Here is a 25418-nt window from a genome sequence, read left to right as displayed (position 1 = left end):
ATAACCGTACATTCCTTAACCTGACCTAGCGTTCCATTAATTATGAAATTGATTATAGATACTTGTATTCAACTTGACCTTGCATGCCAGGTCTTAATTGGCTTGGAGGCTACCACCAGTTTCCTTCATACTATTGAACACAACATATTCCCTTTCTTAAGGGTAGGAGGTACACAGCTTGAAGGTAAGCATTTATTCCTTATATTTCATTCCTGGTAATTCAAATTAGGTACAAGAGGCATTTATAGGCTTCTAGAAAGAATTATTGCATTAAGAGAGGTTCATATATGTATATAAGTACACACACACACACACACACATGGGAGTTAAAAAAAGCCTGTATAGCATCAGTCAGCCAGGATGGACTGATATGCAATGAAGCCAGTTTTTCTGAAAGTTAAAACCCTCTCATGCAGTCTTGTTTGTCTGTTAACTGCAATGATCAGATTCAATGAAGATTTGACCAGGACAGCATACCATTAATTTCTAAAAGATCTTGCAATGTGAATCATCTGCCAGACTGTCTTAATAATGCTATGCTTACCCACACCAGATTCTCATTAATAGTGCTCTGCATGCATATAAAATTGAAGGTTGTAAGCAATTGTCTTACTAGTAGTAATTCCTTAAAATGCAGAAATGACCAAAGTTCATCTGACTTGAATGTTGATCCATTATCTGGTATGCCAAATTTAGAGAATAAGTGACAAAAATGGTTGATAACTGGGGAGGTTAATCATTAAACATGGAAATGCAAATGAATATTTGGACTATTCAGCAGTTTAAATATGTATAGATACTGTTGGCATGCAAGCATAGTTGGATGGCAAACCGCCAGTAGGCTTGCAAGATGAGTGATCTTGAGGTCTTCTTAGGAAAATACCTTCTGGATGTTGTTGTTATACTTACAAATAGTCCCAGACCATGGGGATTGTGGTCTACAGATTGCATGGTTATAAAGCCCTACAGGAAAAAGTGTTTTTTCAGTGATATATGTACACTAATTGTGTCTGGGGCTGTTCATGTCAAACTCAGTTATGGTCTTACATTGTGTACAGGCTGAATGTGCATAAACTGTCAGGCAATTGCCTTCTTTGGATTCACAGTTCCAGCCTGCTATATTAACTGCCCATTACCGTTCTGACTCCTGAACAGTTGCTGACTATAGTCAAATCAGTTCTCTTGTACTTTGGTTGGTTTCTGAAGTTTACCAAATTTATTGGGATTTCTGTATTTATGGTTCTCTCCCTGGGATATGATTACGGTGTTTGGATCTAAATGAAATAATTTCCTTTACATACAAGCTTTCACATGTAGAGACACCTTCCTGATCTCTTTCTTTATTCCAGGAGAGTCAGTGACTTCCTGAGACAAGAGACTTTAGGGTTCAAGTTGATTTTGATAAAAGTGATACAGCCTTGAAACACTTCATGGAGGTGATCATGTCAATGTCTCTTCAGCTTCCAATTGGTTTTAAATTCATTAGAGATATTTTTTTGTCAAGGAACTGGTCCTCTGAGAAAACTAAGACCTCTACCTAATCATTATTCCTACGTAGCAAGTCTCCCCTCCAAAAGTATTGGAGTTGGGTAGAAGGAATAGGATAGTAATGCTGAAAGTGGAGCAGGGTGGGATTACCACTCCCAAGCCTACTTCTGACAAAACCGGTTCTTCCACATGTCAGGCTTTGATTCCTCCTTTTGAGAAGGAATCTTAAGCCTACAAACAATTTAAGTTTTCTTTCATAGAATCAGCGTGGATGGGTCCTTCTTGGTGTTGCCACTTCAGAGAACTTATGGTGGGGAGTCTTCAGAGGTGATTGTTGGGGAGATTGTTTATAGGATAAATTGAGGAAGTAAATGCAAGGGCACAGTACCACCCTTACCTCTGTTACCTGTGGGAAGATAGTGCTCATTATTTCCATCATCCCATTTCACTGATAGCCTCACTCCCTGCTCCTGTTTGAGGTCCTGAGGATACAGCAATTTTTGGTTCAGTGACAGGTAATCTTTGGAGGAGAAGCTTCAGCCTTCCAGTCATCTGTGAGGTAACCAAGCATGATTTCTGTAGCTTTGCATGACAATGGCTCCTCTTTGGGAGATTTGTCTTTCTAGCCAGGTATTTTGCTAGAAGTCATGCTAGTTCACATGACTGTATCAGTTGGAAGTGTAATTGTTCTTACATTCAGTCAGGAAGAGAGAGGGGCTTGTGAAATCCAAAAATTGTAGAATTTTGGAAATTTAACATGAGTTATACTTTGAGAATTACTGCTTCAGCATCGTAGTTCACTTTCTAAATTAATCCTTCCAGTAACAACTACTACCTCTCCTCCATCCCATGAAGTAGGATTGTTGCCTCATCTCAAGGTACTTGAACCCTTTTCTCCTTCAGGGGAAATTGGGCTTAGAATGACTGGATATGCATGTGTGGCACATTATTAGATTGCATTACTGATACCACTTCCTCTCATGTGCAATGGCCATCTAGAATGCAAAATTGGTGTCTCCCCTTTAGCCCCTTTGCCCTTTGAACACATCTCTGTCCTTTATAACCAGGGGAGTGAGTTGTAGAGCATATCATTCATCTGTGGATAATGTTGCTGTCTTCTACCTTAATGTCCTGTTCCTTTAATGGATAAGACAAAATTCCCCTCAATGTTTCTATAGTATAGTTTGATATATCAAACCATTTGTGACACAGGTCTTACAAGCTATGTATAGAGGTCACACGAGTTAACCTTCACTTGACCAGAAATTGGATATTTACATGTTAAACATCCATGCTCCCTGTGTTAAACTGTCTCTTCAGTCCTAAGTGGTAGCTCAAACTTTTCAGGATAGCATGTGTTTTCCACTAAAGGAGTAATTCTGTCCTCAGTAAATGAGGCTGTGTATTCCTGCAGGAACACACTAAATTTTCAATTAAATAAAATTTTCAAGTAATTTGTAGTTTACTGGAGTATACAAATTCAAGTAGTAATTCAAACTTAATATCTATCTTTTACCACCTAGTATTTGTCCTTGTTGCTGAAAAAAGTAGAATTGACAGTCAAGTAAGTCCTCACCACCCCCTACATACTACATACCTTGTTACAAAGCTTCAGTGGCCAAACCATCTATTAATGAACAATACTCTCATGCAAATACAAGTTTGTGTACATAGGAAAAATACAAATTATCTTGAAAATTTGACATACTATGTACTGTCTTTTGCCTGTGTACAAGATGGCTCAGGAGTATGGATCAGATTCTGTCCTAGATCAACTAATTTCTTGAGACTGGTTGATCATTGCTGTAACAAGAAGATATTACTAACCACTTCAGGCCTGTTGTCGCATAAGTTTTTTTTAATTCTTTTCATATATCAGCTGTATCTTCTTGATATTTTGGCACAGCATGTTTTAGACCCTCCTGTAATTTTGGGTAAAATAATGAAGTACCAGAATTTATTGATTAAGGCAATTTATTCTTGAACTTTTTTAATTTCCTGAACGTTTGTTGAAGTTATCTGAGCACTGTCCTTGGCTTAGCTAAAGAGTTAGGAAAGAAGCCTTGCCCACTCATTTCTCTCTGTGTCTTAAAGTAATGAATGGAAGAGTGCACTATGGTATTGCTTTTTGTGTTTTACATATCCAAATTAGTTTATACTTTAAAGTATTCCTGTATTCAATTTTTGAGAGATTATCATAGCCTTATGGTTCATTTACAGTTTATATAGATACAGATGAGTGGACTGACAGAAAATTAGAGGGGCAGTAGTTAACTGGTTTTCAGGTATGTTTATTTTGTCTCCAATATGTGCAAACGTCTGAAGTTACCCATAGCCGCAAGTATACTACATCCATCAAGCTGTATCAGCTATGGAAAACATGTTGTGGTATTGTTATCATGGATGCTGCAATGCATTTACATTATGGCAGTTCGGTGCATATAGTAATACAGAGAAGGTAGCAAAGGGCTAAGAATTTCTCTTAAAAAGGTAAGGGATAATCTCTCTAAGTGTTCTCTTTAACACACAAGCACTAGAACATGATTGAATGATTAGATTTTTTTTTTTTATCAAACTGACAATTATCGCAATCCGTGGAAGGATTTGTTGAGAATTCATTTCTTTGTTTCACCACAAAAAACACCAGTCACAACTACTATGGGGAGGTAAATGCACAATTGTTCCTCTGATGGCTGACATCACTACATTTACCATCGCTTTATGAACCATAGGTCCGGGCAATAGACACTGCACCATACCATACCATGCTGACAGAGGCTAGTCATTACCCAACATCTGCAATATTTTATAATCAAAACTGCCCCACTTCCATCACATTCTCGTGGTTTGAAAAACATACATGATATATAAAAACATACAATTGCCTGAAAGATACTGTATAGGAAATGGTTATTGTCAGTAATTCAAAACATAAAAAGCCATATCATAGTAAACTCTTCCATTCATAAGTTTGAGACAGAGTGAGAAACAAGTGGGCAGAGCTTCTTTCATAACTCTAGCAAAGTCAAGGACAGGTGTTTGAATATCTATGAGTACATCATTATACTGCCCAAAATTACCGGATGATCTGAAACATGCTGTGCCAAAATATCAAGAAGATACAGCTGATATGTAATAAGATATTCACGAAACTTGAGTGACAACTGGCTTGAAATGGTTAGTGGTTCTTGATCAGATAGTATAGTATCCTAAGTAAAAATTACTATTGGCTTACATGCTTGATATATATAAAATAATTTTTTTTTTTTTTTTAATACTTACAAGATTAATTTACCAAAAACTTAAATGTACTTCCCAAATAACAAGATTAATTTACCTAAAGCTTAGATATACTTCCCAAATAGCTTATAAGTAACATTTGTTTAAAGTTTGTACGTACATATTTTCCAAATCAGTTTAGTATGTACATATTTTCCAAATCAGTTTAGTATGTACATATTTTCCAAATCAGTTTTAAGTTACTTGTAGTTTTGACATTTGCCAAGTTTACATTGTGTTACATGCAAACTCATTAATAATGAAAACATTTTATTTATAGCTGTATATCAATCAATTTAGTCAAATGTAAGCAGCAAATGTAATACAGTGGTAAGGGTAGTATAGAGTAACGTTTTCTAAAAAATATATACGTATACAGTTGCCGTGACTGTCATATTTATAGTAGTAGTGCTATGAATCTTTTTCTCATGTTGAAAATATTCTTTCCAGATACAAAATGCAGACCAAAAAGTCCAAATGACTTTCAAGAGCTAAAGAGAACTAATATGCAAGAATTATCTGAAGGATTCCTGTCCATATGGAAAAGAATGTCGATTTCGTCATCCACACAGCAAGAAAAGGGGACAGACATTTGCAAGTATTTCTTGCAAAATAAATGTAAAAGGGGATCTGAATGCCCATTCCTACACCAGAAGCCTAAAGCAGAAAAGAAGCAGCGACATGATTGGCTCACATTCTGCCTATACTTTCCTAATGGACAGTGCAAAAATAAAGAGTGCAGGTGTTAGCTGAATTTTGAATATATCTCATTTTTTGTAATTATTGTAATTTCCTTTTAATTTTAATTGTAAGTTTAGTTGTTCATTTTGGTCACTGATAACTTTCACAAAGTTTTGAATGTTACAGAATTGCTCTAATTTCACAAGATATTTAAATTTCATGCTGTATGTAAACTACTTTCATGCAGTTCTGCATATATGTAGGCTTAATCTTTAACAGTGTCCGTAAATGCTTAGGATCCTATTTTAATTGTTCTTTAAGTGACCGTTTTTTTGTTTTTAGAGTATATTACATGAAGTTCTTAATGTTGTCTAAAGAATAACAGGAATTAAGACTATTTTTAACACAAAAAATAGGTAATGAATACAGATTTGAATTAGATAATTGATGTTTTTTGTTTGGTTTGGATTACTACAGCCAATAACTATCAAATAAAAAGTACAATGTATTGTTGTGCTTCTTGCCGAGATAAACAGTGCCATAGGTCATATGTAATAATTTTCTTAAAAAATGCTATAAGAAGAATTGACTTCATGGAAAGTTTCTGAAATTCAAATTGAAAATCAGGGTTTGGTAAGGGTGAATGATATTTGAGATAACTATAATGAACTGAGGAAAAATTTTGAATTTTCAAGATTTTTTTTAATATATTTTACATTTGGCAAGCACTTTAATTACATACAGTCAGCAGTTTTCAGTGGCCTGAGATTTTCATCCTGTAATATTTTTTATTGGATGACCTGAACTTTGACAACACATGAACACATTTGTTTATCCTTCCTTGCATTGCAGATAGCAATAATCTATTGATGGTAGCAATAATTAAAGGGGATCTCTTGGCATACATTCTGATGGAACAAACTAAAGACCAGTGAACATGTATAGGAAGCTTTTATAGAATAGAATGCCCATGTGTAAAAACAGGAAAGCGAATACAAAAGAATACATAGTAGGTATATATGTATACTAAATTATCGTCGTCTTCATCATCATTGGTTGCATTGCCACATGGCCTAAAGGGCCTCTGCCTTTAAGGGGGCTAGTGCTGTCATTGCACCTTATGCGTAGACCGCAGGCTATTACTAAAGGGTGTTTGCAGTGTCCCTGCAGCCCCTAGCTGCACCCACCTCTTTAGCCTTTTACTTTATATCCATTTTCTGTTACTTTCTTCTTTCCAACCTTTAACTTTTACTTTACATATGTAGCAGATGTGGTTTATTTCATCCAAGTTTAATGCTTAGATCCTTCTCATTTATTCTTTGCATTTCTTTGCCTTGTTTATTCTTTGCATTTCTTTGCCTTGCTGTCCAACCACTCCAACTCCCTCTTTTTAATGCCTTAACCCTTAATAGCCAGATAGTAATATATGAGTAACAATAACAGGTTTTGAGTGATCGCCAGATTAACTCTTGGTGAGTATCATGATTACATGCCATCAGTTTGTAGGATTCGAGCAGGAAAGAGGTTCCATTACTTCAATGACCTGTAAATTTACTAATGGCAACTTATGAGTCAGTTGTGTTTTTTGAGTTGTGACCACAAGGTAAGGTTAATAGACACACTGATGGAGTGGTGGCTATGTACTTGTAGTTTATCAATACAGTACTTTCATCACCAGGGACTGACTATCTTAGTTCAACATAGTGCCTGTTATGAGCCAGCACTTTATTAATAGTAGAGGAGATAATCAGACAAGCATATCCTTCAAAAGAAGGGTATGTTGATTGCTCTCAGCTAACCCTAAAATCACACTGATGATGGATCTTTTTCCTGCTGGAATAATGTTCACTGTATTCCTAATTTATGTCCATAATGGCATCCCTTAACTGAAAATCCAGATAAACATTACAGTACTGTAGAACAAGCATAATTGATAGGGAATGCCTAGACTTTGCTATTAAAATACACACACAATGTCCAAGACATTGTGTGGGTATTTTTATGAAATAAAAGAATATTTAGGGCTTTCATTTTGTTATCTTATGCAGTCTCCTGTTATTTGCTTCACTAGTCCCATAACATTCTTTTATCAGTGCTGTATGAAACACCATTTCATATGAAAATGACCCAGTGTAAGGGATCTCAACTACTGATAAGGATTGGCTAGAGAATTGTAGTAGGCTCTGTATTTACTGATGTTGGAATTAACTGGAATTTAACCATAGGTTTTGGAGTAACTATGGCAATAATAAAGTGTAGTTGCATTAAAATTTTATCAATACTACCATATATATATTGGAACTGACCATTTGTGGTTAACTCATAGATTATTGATGCCTTTCTCATAATTTTGTCCCTTTGGGTACTGCTCATGCTACTACTACCTCTTAATTTAATATCCATATAATTAAAAATTCTGTAATCATTTGATCTTAAAGATTCATGCTGAGAAAGAAACAAAGATTCACGTAGAGAAAGAAAAAAAAGATGACTCATCATTGTTATTAACTTTTTTATTAGCAAGCTGAAATACGCTAATCCCCTCGGATTCGCGGACTGAACTCGCCCATTCATGGATTTTTCTACTGACTTCATATACCCATTATTCAGGAAATTCACCTATTCACGGTATTTTTCACCGAGATATATACAAATTACTGTATTTTATTTTTTTGGGGCTAAATGAACTTTTTGTGTTAAAACTTAAAATACTCAAGTATAAGCAATTTTAGAGGGTTTTTTGTGTTTTTAACTATCAAAATAGACAGTTCTAAGTGTTTTTGAGTGGTTTCAAGTATTCACAGATTTTAGCTATTGGGTGGGGGTTTTGGTACCCATCTCCCACGAATAGTGGTGTGTCTACTGTATGTTATTTTTGTAAAGAATAGAAATACCCCAAACTCTAATGCTTTAGACTTACCCCATTAATCATCAGCTTAGATCTGTTCTGTAAACTCTTGTTAATAAATGGCATGTATTTACAGATTCTTACACATAACAGAGGAAGAAAAGCAAACATTTCGAACTACAGGTCAGAATAGGTGCCCTCAATTTGTTAGAAACAGGCAATGTGTAAGGCCCTGTTGCAAGATGTCACCTTAGATGGAGTCACACCAACTTGCAAGGTACTAGGAATTACTAATTTTTTGTGGGCTTAAAAGTCAAGTCCATTTGGGAAAAATCAGTACATACTACCTTTGACAGATCAAAAGGAACTAGAAGTGTTTCTTCTCAGCTCAGAAGTGAAGCTGTTAGTCATTTTTATGCTAATCACAAGTGCCTTTTTTGTATTGTCAGAATTAATGAAGAAGCTTTATTTACAAGTATCTACACTCAGCCTATATTGAATAATGGGGATGACAGCATCCTTATTTTATATTTTTTTATCTTGACGTAAAGCCTTGAGATTTTCTTGATTTTCTTGATATTTTCCTGCTGAACCTGTACTGTACATGTTCTTCAGGAATACCTGCAAGGATGTTGTGAATGGATGTCCTGTCCCACTGCTTCATGTAAGCAGACAAGAATTCTCAGAAGCCATTATTGATATTATGATGGAAAAATTTGAAGCTGTCCTTGGTTCTCCTGAACGTTACCATGGACGTCATAAAAGTGCCTATGACACATCTGCACGACACAGAGAACCTGTTGGTTATGTGTCTTCATCTTTTAGAGATACTCACAGGCAAGATAGGTATGCTCAAGATACTGATGAGGCTTATGGAATTGATTATAGTAAAAGACCTAATTGGTACAATGAACAAGCTGGTGGAACATTGGAATATGATCAACAAGGGTATATTAGCACTGAAACACTAATCCGCATTCTAAAAGGAATATAAATTAATTTAATGAAAGCTGATGCAGGTTTACTCATAACCACTGATAAATTATGAAGTCAAACAGATTTAAGGTTGAAACTGAATAGTTTAGCTGAAGAAAATGCAAGGTGCCATTATCAGTATTCAAGAATGCAGGAAGTAGATGGGTATAAACCCTTGATACCATCACCTTCAGGCACAGATAACCTCAACTACCAAGATATTGTAAGGCGACTAGAGAGAGAGAATTTGGAAATGAGAAGAGAACTGGCAATGCTACAAGGGAGGGAAGAAAATAACGCTCAATGTGGAAGATATGGTCTGCACCAGGTAAGCATATGTCAGAAATTAGAATTTTATATAAGTAATTTATCAAGTAATTACATAGCTAAGGTTGCTAACTTGTGCGGCAGCTTAAATTTAAAAATTTGCGATACCACTTGTATTGTTTTAGTGTAGATGGCAAACCCAGCCCACTTCCAGGGGAGAATTGGTACAACACAGCTGAAGTACCTAATTCGTTTCTGCCAGTTAATGATTAAACCTCAGTTTGTTCATGAAACTTACCTGTCAGATATATATATAGCTGTATTTTCTGAAGTCCGACAGAAATTCAAAAACTTCCGGCACACACAGTGGTCGGCCAGGTGGTTTTCAGTACCTCCGTCTTAGGATTTTGGAAAATTCATGGCCGCTAAATATCCTAATTGTCTTTTGATTTATTGACTTGGATTTGTGGCTAGGCATACGCTATCTTAAATTGTTTTGAATATGATTCATTTTTGTATATCTGAATCTAGTTAGGCTAGTTTCAGAGGGTGTTGTCTGCTAAGATAGGGTGTGGCTACCGAAAGCTTCGGTAGTTCCGCACTCGATATGCACGAGGGCTATGTGTCTTGCTTCTTTGTTGAGATTTGTCATGTAAGGAGTGTGAGACTTTGTCTAATTCCGTAAGGAAGAACGTTATATTCGTATGTACGCAATTAATCAGTAAACAAAGTCAGGGTAGGCTAACCTACCTGTAGACTTTATTTTGCCTAACCCTGTAGTATGGCCTACGGGCTATAAATATGTCTCGTGAGGTAATGCCCTTTACGTTATAGATTCCATCTGTATCTTGGAATCTAAGGTGCTCGCTCTCCTATCATTGTGGTGAAGAGTGCTACTTCTGTAGTTGTTACCCTCCAAACCCTGTAATGTTGCCTTCGGGCCTAAACAGTTTCTGTAGAGGGTATTGACCTTTGTCTCTGATACTCTATCGATTCGTACTTAGAATCGAAAGTGCTGGCTTTGGAGAGCAAAAGTGAAGTGGCTAAGTGCAGTGACAGTGCCCCTTGTGTAGTGGAGGGTGCGTCAGATCGGCCTTATTTCGCCTCTAGGCCGGGACCTCTGCTTGACTCCCAGGAACAGGGAGAGAGCATGTCGAAAGCCGAAGGAGGGTTACGAGGAACTCCCACCGATCTGACGTGCCTTCGGCAGACCTGAAGTTACTCCCAGGCTGCCAAAGTGCGTGCGCGAATCCTGAAGGATTGCTTCTCGTCCTCCGAAGCGTCCTCCCTGCGCAGGGTTTGGAGCTTTCGGAAGGACTCGCGCCCTCTAAATAGAAGCTTTATAGAAGAGGACGTTTCACGTCCTCTCTCTCTCTCTTGTCATGCGTTGCAGTGAGAAGTAAGAAGGCGAACGTCGCCTGAACTCGTGTACGCCTTTCCACCGAGAAAAGGGAAGCAAGTCATATTAGCAGGACGCTTTTGAGCGCGGACGTCCTAGCTTTGTTGCTGTGAGAATAAGAAGGCGTTCCCTCGCCCCGCGCGTATTCTCACACGATCAACCCTTCACCTGAGACTGCTTCGTGCAGTCGGTTTTCTCTCCGAGATGTCTAATGCTCTTCCCTGAAGGCAGTTTCGCTTGCATTGACGCCTGTCAGGAGCGTGACGCTTTTCTGCACGCTTTTTGACGCTCGGCTTGGACGGGACGTTCGGATGGACGCCAGCGCGCGCGGGTGCACGCCAAGCACGCACCGTAGTACGCCGAGGCCGAGTGCACGGCAGTGGATACCGAGCGCGAGCAGCGCACGCAGTGGACGCCGAGATGTGCTCGCTGCTCGCCAGTGGACGCCGAGCGTGCTCGCTGCTAGCCAGTGGACGCCGAGCGTCGCTGCAGCCAGCGCACGCCAGGTGTCCAGACTCGCCTGGCTGAACGTTTCTGTTGAAGTCTTCAAGCTGATTTGGGCCTAAAGATTTTTTTTACCTAACTTCGGTGATCCCTTCTACATCGCCTGTGAAGTAAGCAGTGCTTCGGAGGAAGCTTAAAGTGAAAAGGCAAACTTCGTTTTCGAACCCGCAAGACCACGGGTTTCGTGAATTATAGAGGTCTCTGTCAGTAATATTGCTTTTCGTAAAGTCCAGGATTGGATGGAGTTATGGAAAGCTCAACGGAAGATCTCTTTTGCTCTACCGCAGTCAAGACTTTGCGGTAAGGCAGCTATGGGTTATGTAAAAGCTCGACGTCCTGCACGTCAGGACTCTCGCAACGTTCAGTAGGATTCTTGCAAAGGCACTCGTCAAAAGGACGCTCTTCAGGGAAAGCGCAAGACAGGACTTTCCTTTGCCATACTGCCAATAAATTTTGATACGGGAGAGGAAGCTGGTTGGAGAGTTTCTTCTCTCTTCCCAGGATAATTTTGCAAGCTTTTTAGCCCATCTGAAAGGGCTTTTCAGATGATAGATTTTGTTAGTTTCCTAGTCGGGACTACGCTGCCGAATTGAACATTGTCGTTCTACCTGTCGTAAGCCGTCTCTTAACTGGATTCTTGCCCCTTCCTCGTTTGAGACGGGAATCGAAAATAAAATGCTCGACTTCCTGGATTACGTTTTGTCATTCAGTGAATTTCCCCCATTGACAATATACTATCGTTTTGTCAAGTAAGTGGGTATCCCCTCATTGACAAAATATCTCTTTGTCCCGTAATGGGTTAGTTCTCATTGACAAACTTCTCATTAACTTTTTATTGCGTAAGCGGATAAGCTCTTATTGACAAGATTCGGAAGAGCTCTCATTCATCATTCGCAGACTCGTACAAGAAATAGACTTGTAGACTACGTCAATGAACGCTTATGTCCAATAACATGAGAAGCTTGAGCTGTCCGCTTCAATTCTCTTGAGTTTTGTTTATGAAACTTGCCTGTCAGATATGTATGTAGCTGTATTTCCGAATTCAGCTATAGTATATGTCTGCCAGGTAAGTATGAAAAAACTTTATTGCAATATATCATATTTTGCCTTGCGTTATTTTACTACTGGTTGGTTCAAGTCATTATACCTTGCTGTATTACCTCTTCGGATGGCAACCGAGAGGGTCTATTGTCTATTATTTTTAAGGACATTTAAAAATCGTTACTCCCTGCAGCCTTCCAGGAGTTTCCGATTTATCTTTTTACCGTTGTATGGTAGTGTTATGACGACACGAACGCATCTATATATTTAGCGTTTTCTGTTTCGCTTAAATATACCAGCTTGAGAGTCTCTTTATGCTAAAAATTACGGACCTATTTCTTCGTAGAATAGGGTAGCTGGCAACCCAGGCATAAAGTTAAGAGACGACGATCGTAAGCTGCTGCTGTCACTGTCCTCTCCGCCAGTCCAACGAGGCAGTACCAGCTCGTTCGCTGTCATGCGCGGTAGGTTACGTCTCTCTCTCTCCCGCGGATTGACTGACTAACCGTATCTCTGTGCTGGCAGTTACGTCTCTCTCTCTCCGCGGGATTGACTGACTAACTGTATCTCTGCCCTACAATCACGGACTTTAGCCTAAGATTGAGGGGATTTCTTACATGAATGAATAAACATTGCATTCGTTTTGCCTTACTATGTTCTCAGAGATATCTCTTACTCCTTTCGGTGCTCGTTACCGCACGGTATAGGACTACGAGTCTACCGCAACATTTCACTATTATATGCTCTCCTGCTTAGGCAAAGCGCAGCCTTTTTAGGGAAGTAAACATACTGTGTGAGGGAATGGATGAGCTTGCTGGGGACCATTTCCTTCCTAAAGAAGTTTGTTTCCCTGAATAGACTGCAATTCAGACCTCTACAGTTTTTTCCTACCGGGAAACTGAAATTTTATTAAAGATCTAGGAATGATTCTGAACATCTCTCGGTGCGTTAAGTATCACTTTAGGTGATAGAAAGAAGGTGCCGGACATCTGAGAGGGTTTCAGATGTCCTGGATCATAATCTGAAAGAAGTGGAAGCAATTCTGTCGTCCCTCCAGTCCTGGAAACGAGTTTTTGGAACCAGTGGTCCATATCAACTCTGATCTTCCACAGCTCTCTCATATCTTGGGAAGTGTCTTCTCTCGTCCCTGTTCGGGTTTACGAGAAAGAGCCTATTATAACAACAGGCGTAGAATGTAACGATCCTCTAGAGGTTCGTTACAGGATTGCAAAAGTCCGTACGAATCGTCTCGATCGACGGCAGCAACTACTGACTTCCGAGTGGAATCTTTCTTTAGAGATGTTGAGAGTTATGGAGACTTTAGGGACGTCCTTTCATACATCTCTTCGCTATGATATTGAACAGGATGGATGTTTAGTCTCTTTTTCCCCTTTTTCAAACGCTTAGGAAATGTAATAAGATGATTTATACCATCACAGGGAGCGACAATGACGCTAATCGCATGTTTGGCCTTCAAGATCTAGATTCACAGAGGTCACGTCCTTCCAAGGACCTTTTCCGAGAGAGTCGGTCTACTTTACACGAAAGGTACCTATAACCTCTCCGCTCTGAGTCTGACTACGTTCAGACTATCGAGATGTTGACAGCATAAGATTGCCGTCTTCCCTTTCCGTTTGAAGAATGGATAAGCTGGCAGTCACAACTATTAAAGAATACGCAAATATGTTGTTGACGGCCTTTGGGCTCAGAGATTTGCTTCTGTCAAACAACAAAGCCCTTCACGATCTTTGAGTTCTGTGGAATCTCGAAACTCGCTCACCATCTACTTTTTGTCTCACCTGTTTTCTCGGAGTCAGACACTCGTGCGAGATCAGGAGACACATAGTAGCCCTGATTTCTTGTTGACGAAGTCGGTTGCGTTTACACACCCCCGATGATCGTTTACATGAGACCAGGTTGGACTGTCAGGCATTCGTCCTTCGGGACTGAATCGCCTTTTTGCTCCTCGCTCCTTTCTCCTGGCACCAGAAGCTCGAGTCAGGAGTGGCTCAGGAGTTGATTCGCTAACGACGTTGGGTTGCGTTCATACCCCAAGGTTTGCTTAGCTTGAATCGCCCAGGCAGTCCAGACACTCATCCTTCAGCGAAGAATAGTGCCTTATGGTCTTCAGGGTACAGCCTTGCTGTCCTTGATTCGTCTTGACTGCGGTCAACTGGGTCGGCACCTGACTTTAGTACAGACTGACTGCATGTCCCAGATCGAAGCTTTCAATATGGAACTTAGACATAGTCTGAAGTTCTTGATGTCAAAGCATTCGAACATCTCCTACCTGTTAACTTCTTGCACGTGATCAGGAAGGCCTTTTTCTAACCACCCTAGATACGACAAAAAGAGGGTTAGTGAGGTTTTCAGCCATCGTCAGAAAGTTTTGGCATTAGAGAACACAAGGCGGTGGCGTTTCTCTAAGCCTTCCGTTGTGGCCTAAGAATGGAAACCCGTCTTGTTCTTGGGCCAGGAGCTTGGAATCAAGGATGGCACAAGTTATTGGGCAGGAGCCAGAGAGAGTCCTGTGCCCTGTCAGGTCTCAAGTTTTATCTACATAAAACTCAAGAAAGTCGAAGTCGTACGGACAATCTGCAGTGTTCCGAAAAGACCAGACTTGCCCATATCGAAGAACACCCTGGCTTTATTGTTAAGGAGTTCTTTCAAAAAAAAAAAAAGCTCCTTCATTGTGTTGGCACAAAGATTTGAAATCTTTTGATTTGAATGCTCACGAGGTGAGGGCGCGGCCTCGGAAGCATTTCAACAGAGCATGGCACTCAGCAACATCCTGAGTACCATGTTTTAGCGAAGCAACTCTGTGTTCAATTCACACTCCCTGCGAGATGTGAAGATGGCATATGAGATCTGCTGCTCGCTAGGGCCATACGTGTCTGCAGACACAATCTTGGGGCAAGTAGTACCACTCATCCTATCCTGTAGAAAATGGTTAGGAAGAGCTCTTAATTTAGTAGTTGAGTCGCCGACAACGGTGACTTCTTAACTCTTAAGCCTTAGTTAACACACCTTAACTTTGGCTAGGTTGGTCAGGTGGTGATATATATTTTTATATATATATTTATTTTACTTCTTAGCCCTCATGGTATGGTCAATATGGTCTAGTCACGTCGTGGTCTCGCCCCTGTTGACAGATCATCTGGAGTGCACCAGCTATATAGGTCTCTACCTCGCTGGCAACTCTAGTAGCACAAGCAGACTTACGTGGCAATAACCACGAAGCCAGCTATGCTAACAGGTGGAACCAAGATGTAAATCATCTGCATGCATTTGTTTCCCAAAATCCTTCTATTCTGTCCCTTCCCACCTCCAACGGTGGGATTCAGCTATATATATATCTGACAGGTAAGTTTCATGAACAAAATGATATTGTTATGATACAATAAAGTTTGTTCATACTTACCTGGCAGATATATATAATTAAATACCCACCCACCTCCCCTCAGGGGACAGTGGAAATAAAAATTATGAATAGAAAATGGGAATGGTTCCTGATACCCGCCTCCCAGCGGCGGGAATGGGTACTAACCACCTGGCCGACCACTGTGTGTGCCGGAAGTTTTTGAATTTCTGTCGGACTTCAGAAAATACAGCTATATATATATCTGCCAGGTAAGTATGAACAAACTTTATTGTATCATAACAATATCATTTTTCTTGGGCAGCTTTATTTTACATTTAGTCGCCTGATGGTTGTACTTGTCCTCCATGTGGTGAAGTTTTCATTGTTTTGGTAGCCTTCACACTATTTATGGATAGCTTAGGTTTATTCTTCACTGTGTCCGACTCAAGTGCTTCTAGTACTATTTGTTTTTGCAGCAAAGGCTGCAAAACTAGATTGATGAAAGCTTCCAGTGGCACACAATTTGTAGTAATTGTAGAGGACAATTTTTCAAATGAGTTGACTTGTGTTGAATGCAGGGACTGGGATCAGGGGAAGTGGAAGACTTTAAAAGCCTATTTAAATAAGCTTGAAATGGACAGAAAAATGAAGGCGGCTGTTAGAGCCGAAACTAAGAACTGCTAGCATAGAATGTACATACTCCTAAATGAGGTGTAGCCAATTTACCTGTTCTGTCATCATATTTAACTGCTTTTTCCCCATTAATCAGCCCTCTGACTATTCCACCCACTCCTTTCCCTGGCTCCCATGCTTTTGACCCTAAATGCCATTGCCAGTCTCGAAGCGCGTGTTGATAAAAAATTGGGCCTTGTAGTTAATACTATGGAGCAGTTAGGAGCATCTGTTAAGGTGGGCTTTGGACCACATGACAAGAACTGTGGCATATGCAAGTTGTTGAGCCTGTCCCTTATTTTTATATTTTTAAAGTCTTACCTTTTTATCCTATGTATGCTCAGATGGTTCAGAAATCTTTTTTCATCCATATTTCCTTTAGATTTTTTTATCTTTCTCATGGATGAGAAAGGACTCTTTCTGCTGTCACAGGCTACAGAGCAGCACTAGGTTTGGTGTTACACCTGAAAGGTGTAGACATCTTTTTATCTTGGGAGATTTCCTTGTTGTTCAGGGGTTTCGAACAAACCTGTTCTCCAAGGGAACTCAAGCCTCCTGCATGGGATGTTTCACTTGTCCTGAGAAGCCTCACTCAAGCTCCATTCGAGCCCTTGCATCATTCCTCTGACTGAGATCTGATGCTTGAGACAGTTTTCCTGTAGGCCCTGGGTTCTTCAAAGAGAGTGGGAAGCTTCCTGGCCTAAGTTATGATGTGAAACATACCAGGGGTTGGGGGTCGGTGACCTTCGAGTTTGTCCCGGAATTCGTGGCCAAGACCCAAAAATCCCTTGGTACATGACGACAGGTTTGCCTCTTTTTCCATTCCATCATGGAATGACTTTGTGGACAATGACCCACAGGAGCTCTTACTTTGTCCTGTCAGAGCCCTAAGATGCTACCTTAAAAGGACTCGTCATCTAAGACTTAGATGTCGTAGACTTTTTGTCAGCGCTGGTCGTTTTAGAAAAGAGGTTTCCAAGAATACCATTTCATTCTGGATACGTGAGGCAATTAAGCAAGCTTATTCCTCGCCTGATGGTTTCTGTCGCTGAGTCTGTGTAGGCTGGAGCACATGACATCAGAGGTATAAGTTCTTCTATGGCATTTAAGAAAAATTTTGCTGTTCATAGAATTTTGAGTGTTGGTTCTTGGTTGTGCCAGGCCACGTTCACTTCCTTTTACCTGAAAGATGTTGCTCACAGATCTTTGGACATGTTTTTCTTGGGTCCTTTGGCGGCTGCCCAACAAGTTGTGTAATTCATCCATTACCCCTAATAGGGTATTTTGTATCTTACTTATGATGATTGTGTGGAAGAGAGAATGAGTGAGTTGGCTGATCTCTCTCTCTTTTTTTCCTTTCTTCTTCCTACAGGCAGGTAGAGGAATAGACACGTCATATGCTGGACTGGTCTGATACAGGTGAGTAAGGTAGCCATACTGAAAGTTGATGCATTTTTGATCTTTGAAATACCAAACCCTCTATTCAGTAGCAAAATACTCCTCTCCCTACAGCAAGGAGGAGTGAGGAGTGGTATCAAACCCCTGTGAGTATGTGGTTTGTTACTTGAACAGTCAGAATTTTCTTTGGTTCCCTGGTTGCAATGAATCTGCTCAGATATCATTGTACTTCAACCCAGACAGCTGAGTTGTTAGGTATCGGTTATCTATCTTTTCATGGGCATGACTACCTTCTCTAGAACCTTTATCTTCTAAGAGGGTGTCATTTTTCCATGAATTTGTGGCTTCTCTATTCCTTATCTGTTAAATATCTGACAACTCTTTGTTATCTTTTCTGATTACCTGTCCTGATTATCTTGATTCCTTGAGATATGTTTTGTAGATGTTGGACATTGATCACCCTGCAACCCCTTATTTGTAATTTGATCTTGTCATTGCACCCAAGCCATATACCTTAGTATATTCAGTATTCGCCCTTTTAAAAATTTCCATTTTCTTTCTTAGTGTCCATGTCTCTAATGCATTGAGTACTACAAGCCTCATGTACGTGATAAATATTTTCAAACATCTAACTCACCTGGTAGTTATATATATAGCTTACGTCCCTGACGTCACGGCAGAATTTCAAAACTCGCGGCAATCGCCGATTGGGTAGTCAGGTGCACCACCTGTGCGCCCTCTACCAGGTACGTAGCACCATACCAACTATTCCTCAGATCTTCCCTGCCGCCGCTACGGTGACATCGTTGGAACTTCGCTCGTTATAGCCCGTGTCTTTTGCAGTATTATTTGGTGAAGTACACTTTGGCTTTGGCTTTCGCTTGATTGGATTTTGATTTCGTTTCGATATTGTTGGTTTGACCTTTGCTTGTTTTTGATCTCTCTTTTTGATTTCTCATCATGTCTGATTCTGCTTCAAGTTTGAGAATGTGTGTGAAAGGTTGCAAGACTAGACTTGCTAAATCCTCTTTAGATCCTCATTCTATTTGTAGTAAATGCAGAGGAAAAGTTTGTGAGATAGGTGATAGATGTGATGAATGTGTGGGCTTGCCTGAGACTGAATGGATTGAATATTACCGCTATGTGCGTAAATTAGAGAAGGATAGGATAAGGAGAGCGAAGAAGACCTTGTCTCGCTCCTCCATAGACAGTCAAGGAATAGATAGTTCTCTATCCCTCGATAATCCTATTGATCCTCCTCCTGTTGTATCATTACCAAATCCAGTTTCAGAAACAGGTAAAAGTCCATCATTACAGGACATGATGACGGCCATTCAAGCCTTGGTCAACGGGTAGAATCCCTGGCACAAGACAGGGATAAATTATGGTCTAATATGAGAGATATTAAAGTGAATAGTGAAATTAGTGCAAGTGCAGTGGAGGGTGCGGCCGCTCGGACTTGTCGTGCTCCTAGTCCTAGACCTCTTCCAAGCTCACCAACCCCTGTGAGAAGGAAAGTCGACCGACGAAGGGAGGCGAGAGGTTTTAGCCTCCCGAGCGGTCGTCCCCTCGAGCGTACCTGTAGACGATCCCCAGGACGCTCACTACGCTATAGGAAGGCGAGGTTAAAGTGTTTTCTTCGTCTTCTGACGACGCAGTACCCAGACGGGGCTGGCGTCAGACTTCTAAATCCAGACCCATTTAAAAGGAAATCCCAGGACGCCGAGCGTCTTGATACTGGACCCAGGACGATATACGTCAAGAGCGTCCAGGATGTAGTCATTGGTGGCAGCCCCGAGCGCTTCCCTTCAGGTTCCGATATTTGCTCTCCTACCAAATTAAGACGTAAGACGTCGCACAGGCGACCATCGTCTTTGGTAGGAGGCAAGGAAATATTGGAAAGGGGGAAGGAAACCTTCGGTGCAAACTGCAACTCCGGATCGTTTCTCTTTCGATTCCGATGCTTGCTCTCCTGCCAAATCAAGACGCATGATGGTCCCGCCAGAAGCGGCCGTCGTCTTTGGCAGGAAATAAGGAAGGATCGGACGAAGGGAGACTTTCGGTGCGTGCTACAACTCCTGTTCGCTTCCCTTCCCTTTCGTCTCCGATGTTTGCTCTCCTACCAATATAAGACGTAAGATACCGCACAGGCGGCCGTCGTCTTTGGTAGGAGTAAAGGAAGCATCGGACGATTGGATGCCTTCAGTGCATGCTCCTGCTCCTCCTTCGGATTGGCGTTCTTCAGGCCTTTCATCTCAAGACGAACAGAATGAAGAGAGAGAGATTGACTTTGCAACTTCTCTAGTCTGTTCCCAGCAGCAAGAAGCCTCCACAGTTTTCCGTACTGCAAGATTTTAAGCAGAAACTCTCCTCTCTTATGCAGTCATATCAACCTGCTACTCTTACTGTTAAACGCCAGGACGAAAAACGTTTTAAAGCACGACGACAGGACGAAAAACGTCTTGAAACAAGACGCCAGGATGAAAAACATCTGAAGCAAGACAGCAGGACGATAAGCGTCTTGAAGCAAGACGCCAGGACGAAAGAAGTCTTGAAGGAAGACACCAGGACGAAAAACGTCTTGAAGCAAGACGCCAGGACGAAAAACGTCTTGAAGCAAGACGCAAGGACGAAAAACGTCTTGAAGCAAGACGCCAGGACGAAAAACGTCTTGAAGCAAGACGCCAGGACGAAAATCGTCATGAGACAGGATGCCAGGACACCAGGCATCAAGGTACTGGACGACAAGACTCCAGGCATCAAGAAACTGGACAGCAGGATGCACAAACGCAACATGACATCGCTACATCAGTTGTGTCTCAATCAGAAGAAAGGAATGAAGACATCCCCCATTCTCCTTTTGATCAGATGCAAGTCGTTTCCGAGGAAGAATATCAAACAGATCTACAACCTTCAGCAGATCTTAAAAGGCTTATGAAAGTTTTTGCGGAACTTTTTCCAGAAAGTTTTGTGCCAGCTGCCCCTCGTTCTCCACCTTCAGAGTTCACTTTAGGGAAGGCTTCTAAAGAATCCGACTTTACGAAGATGGTATTATCGCGCTCTTCGAAAAGAGCCTTGAAATTAATGAAGGAATGGATGGACTCTAAGAAAGACCAGGGAAAAACAGCTTTCTCATTTCCTCCGGCCAGATTAGCTTCCAGATCAGCATCTGGTACGACACTGGAGAAGTCCTAGGTTTGGGAGTTCCAGCTTTCTTCCCATGGGGACTTCTCTAGTCTTGTGGGACTCTTCTCGTCGGACGGCATGGGGAAGACGAAAGTGTTTTGGTCTTCCTCTGAAATGGACCACCTCCTCAAAGGGATTTTTAGAGCCTTCGAAGTCTTTAACTTCCTAGACTGGACTCTGGGTTCGTTGGGAAAGAAAATTGAAAACTTGAAGTCTACCAAAACGGAAGAACTCGTTCACCTTATGTCATGCATTGACAAAGCGCTTCGAGACGGGTCGAACGAGCTAGCAGCCCTTTTCTCAGCTGGAATCTTGAAGAAAAGGGCCCAATTTTGTTCTTTTCTTTCGAGTGGAGTAACGCTCACTCAGAGAGCGGAAACTGCTTTTCGCTCCCCCTTTCGACTCATCTTTTTCCGCATAGTTTGGTAAAAGAAGTATCCTCAGCTCTGACTCAAAAAGCGACACAAGATCTGATGACTAAAGCAGCAAGGAGAGTTGTTCCGTCAAATTTTGCAGGACAGAAACTTAAAGAAACCACTCCTCTACCACGTAGTTCTCGGCCCTTTCGAGGTAGATCCCTCAGGAGAGGGAATGCAAGGACCTATTACAAAAAACTCCAAGAAAAGAGGCTTCAGAGGAGGAAGTAATAAAGTCTGACAAAGTTCTTCTTCAGACAGTGGTAGGAGCCAGACTCAAAAATTCTTGGCAAACATGGGAGAAAAAGGGAGCAGATCCTTGGTCTATTCAGCTTCTCAAAGAAGGATACAAGATCCCTTTCTGGAAAAAACCCCCCTTAGCAGAAAGACCGATCGATCTGTCAGCCAAGTACAGAGAGGAGTCCAAGACTCTAGCGATACAACAAGAGGTTTCTATGCTAATTCAGAAGGAAGCAATAGAAAGAGTTCAGAACCTGGAGTCTCCGGGGTTTTTACAATCGATTATTCCTGGTCCCCAAGAACTCGGGCGGATGGAGACCGATTTTGACGTGAGTTCCCTGAATTTTTTTTCGTGAAGAAAAACAAAATTCACTATGGAGACAACGAAATCAGTTCTTGCTGCAGTCAGACGAGACGACTGGATGGTTTCGTTGGATCTCCAGGATGCTTATTTTCACGTCCCGATCCACCCAAACTCCAGAAAGTACCTAAGATTTGTTTACAAGACAGGAAACATTTCAATTCCGAGCTCTTTGTTTCGGTCTAAATACCGCACCTCAAATTTTCACAAAACTTATGAGCAACGTAGCAGCAATGCTACACAAGAAACGCATCAGAGCCTCATTGTATCTGGACGATTGGCTCCTCAGAGCCCATTCCTACCCAACTTGTCTGGATAAGTTCTTCAGAAAACAATTCGATTATCAGAAGACCTAGGCCTTCTGATAAACCACCAGAAATCCCAACTGATCCCATCCCAGGAAATCTTGTACTTGGGATGAGGATTCAGAGTCAGGTTTTTCGGGCTTTTCCGTCCACATTGAGAACGGAACAAGCTTTAGAGAAAATAAGAAACTTCCTAAAGAAACAGAAGTGCTCTGCGAGGGAATGGATGAGTCTGCTGGGGACCTTTTCCTCGCTAGAACAGTTTGTCTCCTTGGGAAGACTGAACCTACGCCCTCTGCAGTTTCATCTAAATCAGCATTGGGACAGAAGAAGACACTAGAGTCAATGTGTATTCCTGTTTCGAACGACATGAAACACTATCTACAGTGGTGGAACGATCCCGTCAAGCTCCAGGAAGGCCTCTCCCTAGAGCAGAGGAACGACCTAGTGTTGTTTTCCGACGCCTCGGACTCGGGCTGGGGAGCAACACTGGGGAAGTTAGAAGTCTCGGGCTTCTGGAACAAGGAGCAAGTAAAGTTCCACATCAATCTGAAAGAATTGACTGCAGTTTTCCTAGCTCTCAAGGAATTAGAGAGCGTAGTCCGGAACAAAGTGGTACAGGTCAACTCCGACAACACAACGGCGTTGGCCTACATCAGCAAACAAGGCGGGACTCACTCAGTCTCTCTATACAGAGCAGCAAGAGAACTGCTCCTCTGGACAAAAGGAAAAAACGTGATTCTGGTAACACGCTTCATTCAGGGAGAAAAGAATGTGAGAGCAGACATCCTGAGCAGAAAACATCAAGTCTTGACAACAGAATGGACTCTCCATCAGGAAGTTTGCAAGAGTCTATGGCGAATCTGGGGGCGCCCTTGCATAGATCTCTTTGCAACAGCGCAGACAAGACGGATGGAGACTTACTGTTCTCCAGTCCCAGACCCCGAAGCAATCCACATAGATGCGTTCCTTCTGAATTGGACACATCTAGACGTGTACGCCTTTCCCCCATTCAAAGTGGTACACAGAGTGTTACAAAATTTGTGGCTCACGAAGGAAACCAGGATGACTCTAGTGGCACCCTTCTGGCCGACAAGAGAATGGTTCACAGAGTACTGAATGGATGGTGGACACCCCAAGAAGCCTTCCGTTAAGAGTAGATCTACTCAAACAGCCCCACTTGGAAAGGTATCACCAAAACCTCCAAGCTCTTCAGCTAACTGCCTTCAGACTATCGAAAAACTCACAAGAGCTAGAGGATTTTCGAGGGAGGCAGCGAGTTGCAATTGCAAGAGCAAGGAGGTCTTCAACCATTAAGGTATACCAATCGAAGTGGGAGACTTTTAGAGGATGGTGCAGGGACACTCTATTTCCTCTTCCAGTACCTCTGTGACTCAGATAGCAGATTTTCTGCTATACCTCAAGAAGAGACGTAACTTTTCTGCTTCTACTATCAAGGGTTATAGGAGCATGCTAGCAGCTGTCTTCAGGCATAGAAACCTTAATCTATCTGATAATAAGGATCTACAAGATCTTCTTAGATCCTTCGAGACAACTAAGGAAAGAATACAATCCTCAACATCTTGGAATTTGGATGTAGTCCTCAAGTTTCTCCAATGAGTGACAGGTTCGAACCCTTACAGGAAACATCCCTTAAGGACCTCACCATGAAAACTCTCTTCCTGATTAGCCTAGCAACAGCAAAGAGGGTCAGCGAAATCCATGCCTTCAGCAAAACTGTAGGTTTCAGACAGGGCAAAGCCATCTGCTCGCTACAGTTGGGATTCCTAATCCAAAAACGAACGCCCCTCTCAACCCTGGCCCACGTCATTCGAAATTCCGAACCTCTCGGATCTCACGGGTGAGGAAGTAGAGAGAGTTCTTTGTCCGGTAAGGTCTCTGAGGCATTACTTGGAGAGAACGAGACAAATACGTGGCACTTCAGAAGGGCTTTGGTGTTCGGTCAAGAAACCCTCTCTGCAAATGTCGAAGAATGCGCTATCCTTTTTTATAAGGCAATTATTAGGGAAGCGCATTCAGCATGTACTGAAGCAGATATGAAGCTACTTAAAGTTAAGACTCACGAGGTTAGAGCTGTAGCAACCTCGGTAGCATTTAAACAAAATAGATCTCTTCAGAATATCCTGGACGCAACATTCTTGGAGGAGCAAGTCAGTTTTTGCGTCGCACTATCTTACGCAAGTGCAACTTTGTATGAGACTGCTACACACTGGGTCCGTTTGTAGCAGCTCTTTCAGTAGTGGGAAAAGGGTCTACCCCTTAAAACCCATAATCCAATACTCTTTTTCTTCTCTTGGAACTATTGAAAAGTTATGGTTGTTTGTGGAGACTGGATGCAGTCTTCCACAATCATTGATCTTTAGTCAGGTGATCAACTTGTTCCTTAGTAGTGCCCGAACAAGAGTATTGTAGGGAGTCTAGTCACATAGAGGTTTGACCGGTTGACAGTCTCCAAGAGGTCTGCAGCCCCCTGGGTGGATCGCTGGACCTCATAAGGAAAGCAGACACAATGAGACAGGATATCATTAAAGTCAGCTTCCTTAACAGGTACGAACCCGTAAGTTTGTTTTTATTAACACTTATGTCAATTCCAACGATGATAGCTGTTTCTGACCCTCCACCAAAGGTGTTAATCAGCTATATATATACTACCAGGTGAGTTAGATGTTTGAAATGTTATTTTCATGATAAAATAAATTTTTGAACATACTCACCTGGTAGTTATATATAATTAAAAATTCCCACCCTCCTCCCCTCTAGAAACTATGGGCATGGAAGATCTGAGGAATAGTTGGTATGGTGCTACGTACCTGGTAGAGGGCGCACAGGTGGTGCACCTGACTACCCAATCGGCGATTGCCGCGAGTTTTGAAATTCTGCCGTTGACGTCCAGGGACGTAAGCATATATATAAACTACCAGGTGCGTATGTTCAAAAATTTATTTTATCATGAAAATAACATTTTATGATTATTAT

At 41.4% G+C, this 25418-nt stretch overlaps 1 protein-coding gene and 1 pseudogene across 3 annotated transcripts in view; one reads left to right on the top strand and one right to left on the bottom strand.

Annotated features, from left to right (window-relative positions):
• LOC135215308 (tetraspanin-5-like) overlaps nucleotides 1-5262 on the top strand; it is a 68661-nt pseudogene extending 63399 nt beyond the window's left edge.
• LOC135215399 (tetraspanin-5-like) overlaps nucleotides 1-25418 on the bottom strand; it is a 154206-nt gene that overhangs the window by 90842 nt on the left and 37946 nt on the right. The gene's annotated exons all lie outside the window — the stretch shown is intronic.

Source organism: Macrobrachium nipponense, chromosome 5 (assembly GCF_015104395.2).
Source record: "Macrobrachium nipponense isolate FS-2020 chromosome 5, ASM1510439v2, whole genome shotgun sequence".
NCBI lineage: Eukaryota > Metazoa > Arthropoda > Malacostraca > Decapoda > Palaemonidae > Macrobrachium > Macrobrachium nipponense.
This window is presented reverse-complemented; position numbering and strand designations above follow the sequence as displayed.